The 3,704-nt window shown below is 42.2% G+C and overlaps 1 pseudogene; it reads right to left on the minus strand.

Annotated features, from left to right (window-relative positions):
- Positions 1–904: 904 nt before the first annotated feature.
- LOC138823799 (shootin-1-like) lies at positions 905–3,061 on the minus strand (annotated as a pseudogene).
- Positions 3,062–3,704: the final 643 nt, after the last annotated feature.

Genomic DNA, 3,704 nt, shown 5'->3' on the forward strand with positions numbered 1-3,704 from the left:
AAACTATGATAAAATATGGTACTACTACTTGGTTAGTATATAGGAAAACAAAACTCAGAATAGAGAAAACATGTTTTTTTTTTTTTTTTTAAAGATATTACTGTGAATTTCAAGGCTTGGGCTTTTCACTTCAATTCTGTATTCAGGCCACCAGAATATTCCCACTAAAGTCCTTGGCAGGCACTGGGCATGACCAATTAAATGCACTTTTTTTTAAAGAGTGTAATTAATCCTGAACTAATAATGCCAGAGCCCAAGTTCAAAGTTCATCCCAGTTGGCCCTGGAAAATAATAACCTGTATGTCACAGTCTACAGCAGGTCCCATGCTGCTTTAGTTTCTCCATCAAAAGAGAAGCAGACCCCAAACAGATGCCTTTTTAGAAAAGAGCTTAAAAACACAATTGTGATGGGGTCTAGCTGTGTTGTTTAGGACTCTCTTAACTCCAGGATTCAAATGATGCTCTTACCTCAACCTCCTCACTTCTGAGACTACAGAAATGTGCCGCCATAGCCAGGTCTGTGGGTTTTGTAAGTCACAGTAAGTCGGTCAGTTCTGTTTATCCAGTGATCCACAAACACCTCAAAGTTTTCAGCATTACTACATTTGATAATAGTATGTACAGTTCCTCAAAAGTTATCACCATTTGTGCCTTAGCCTTTAGCAAGAATCATAGTTAATACAGTAATCAAGAAAAATCTTATCCTTATTAAGACAAAGCAAAAACAAACAAACCCAAAACTACCTAGAATGTATATGTTGTTAAATCGCTTACATATGTTTATAGTTGCTACTTACAAAAGTGACACCAGAAAAATGTGTATTGGAAATATATGGGGAAGAACAGAATGGCTATAGCCTGAGATAACACCCCAAGTCCAAGTATGTCCTATGAAAAAGGACTCCTAACAGGTCAGCCTTCTGGTTTCCCAACAATAGTTGGAGCTGTCTGTCTCTTTCATTTTTCCCATATTGTCTTCTTTGTAATCTGGTTCAATTCTGCCTTCCTCCTCCTTACATGGGTTGGATCTTTTCAGTGACCTGGTCTTTGGTTTGAGGTTCATGTGTAGAAATGGGATCTAAAACTGCAACTGGTTCAGATTGTTTTTCACTGCCAAAGCATCTCTTCCTGTATCCATCATTACTGGGAGGATGAACTGTAACCTTGGAACTTGTGCATCCTTCCAATTCACAGGACCCTTCACCTGGCTCAGGTGTTAGGGGGGCCAGGCTGTTGAATTCTGCCTCCAGAATTGTCTTGTTTGTGGCTGATTTTCTTACACTGGATACAGAACCCAACCCTGCCATGGATTTATACTCTGATGTGGCTAATATCACAGCAGGACTACTATGTTATCTGCTTCTGCCTTCATCTTTCTGCAATGCAAAATCCTTTCTAATTCAGTTTCACTGTTTTCAGGGTCAAGGAATTTTTAAGCTTCTTGAACTAGTGGACTGGTTACCTGTCCCCAGTATTCCTTTTAGTTCATTCACTGCACTTTCACAGCTTTTTGAGGATTCTGGCTTTGCCTTTGATCTGGTGGTCTGATAAACAAGTCTAAGATGAACTCTCTTTTCAATTCTATCCATCATCTCTTTGACCGCTTGCCTTGTGACTTCCTAGGTTGTTTCTGGTTGAGTTGCTTTATGTTTCTTAGTATCACTGCCCGTGGGCTGGGATTGTTCCTGGATCATAGACATGAGAGGTCAGATATGATTGGGAGATGGAGGCGAAACAGACGCAGGTGGAGGGAGACAAGTAGGCTCCAAATTTCAGATGGGTTCACTGGCTTCTGGAGTTCATCCACAGAATGCTTTCATCTCCTGTCCTTCTCTTCAGAACCCTGGTATTTCAATTCCAGTTCCTTCTGGTCTTCTTCTAGAAGCTGCAGTTGCTGTTTGAGGTTGTACATCTCGTTGTGCAATGTGTCATTTCCTAGATGCTCCTCTAATTCTTTGACCTTTTGTTGATGCTGAATTCTCTCCTCTTCAAGCTGCTGAATGAGTTTTGCATTTTCATCTAGTGCTTTCACAAGCTGCCAGTCAGGGATGGAGCTCTGCAACAGTAGGCGGCTTTGTCTTTTCAGCTTGTTTTGCTCAATGAACATCTCTTGTGCAACTGACTCTGCTTTCTTCCAAAGGTCTTTCTCCAGCTCCAGGTTCCCCTGCATCTCCTCATACTCTTCCACCGCTAACAGGAACACCGGGTTGCATTTTTCTAATACTTTTCTCTGTGCAAGAACTTCTGAATTTCAAACAGCCTTCTCTTGATTAACTTTATTTATTTCATCCATTTCTCCTACAAGTTGGCTCTTGATATTTTCCAGCTCAGTAGCTAGCTTCTTTTCTTCGTGAACAGATACAATTTGATCTCATAGTGCTTTGATTTGCTTCTAACACTGGACAGAGACACACATCTTTGCCACACCTTCTGTGTTGGTGGCTGACTCCTCCTCATGGATACTTGTCTCCTCCGTTATTATATCTGGTCCCATTTTGGCCATGCATAACATTTTGATTCTTGCCCAGCATTGGTGGCTCACACCTGTAATCCTAGCTATTCAGGTGAGATCTGAGGATTGTGGTTCAAAGCCAGCCCTGGCAGGAAAGTATGTGACACACTTATCTCCAATAAACCACCCAAAACCCAGAAGCGGCGCTGTGGCTCAAGTGGTAGAGTGCTCACCTTGAGCTGAAGAGCTGAGGGACAGCACCATGGCCCAGAGTTCAAACTCAATAACCAAAAAAAAAAAAAAAAAAAAAAGCTGATACGTTTTAGTGTCTTATTTTACTTAGCTTTGTTGCCAAGGCTATTGTACTTTCTCGACAAGTCTTCTCCATTTCAAGATGGTTCTGCATAAAATTAACTTCCTCTATATCCATGTGAGAAATTTTCTGAAATTCTTCCAGATTTTTAACATCTTCATCTTGTTCTTGCCTAATTTTGCATATTTCTCCTTTGTTTTCTGGTTCTCCACTCTGAGCTCTTCATATTCACGTACTTCTTGTGCCTTCAGGCTGGTAATGAACTGCCACCGCTTCTCCTCTTCTGAGCTGTTCATTTTGGTGGGTGGAGCTGGGAATCAAAGGAAAGGAGGGAGCAAAAAAAATCTTTAAAGAGGGCCAACAAGCAGAAATGAAGAGGTAGAATGACATGTGGCCAAAGAAGTGGTGTCTACAGACCCAAAGATACTTTACAAAATGCCTTTTCTTCATTACAACACACAACCCACCTTTCTCAGTTACCTATCTGACCATCATTGGGGACAGGAGTCCCTCTGATAGTCAGCCATCCCCTTCTTCTCCTTCCCCTTGGCTATTTTCCCTGGCAGGTAGAAGGGCTCCATAAGACCATTGTTTTCCTCACTGAAGCATTGTGGCATCTACCTATCTGTGCTCTGGTGGGTCTCCAAAATGCCACAGACGCAACCTACGCTATCCACCCACTTATCCATGTCCTCCCCAGTCTCAGCCAACAGGTAGAAGGAGTGTTTGGCAGTTTTGATGACAACCACAAAGCCATATGGTGGCCTCATGGTGTGGAAGTTCGCCTTGGCATCTACCTGCTGGCAGAGGCTCAGGTTCATTCTCCACAGGGGCTTCTTGGAGCAATCATTCTTTTAGTATTCCACAACATCCAGGTCACCACTCATCTTGCTGCTCTGCAGGACAAATCAGTGTTTCCACCAGACCTAGATCCTAAAA

Source organism: Dipodomys merriami, unplaced genomic scaffold (assembly GCF_024711535.1).
Source record: "Dipodomys merriami isolate MVZ:Mamm:240054 unplaced genomic scaffold, mDipMer1.0.p SCAF_123, whole genome shotgun sequence".
Classification (NCBI taxonomy): domain Eukaryota; kingdom Metazoa; phylum Chordata; class Mammalia; order Rodentia; family Heteromyidae; genus Dipodomys; species Dipodomys merriami.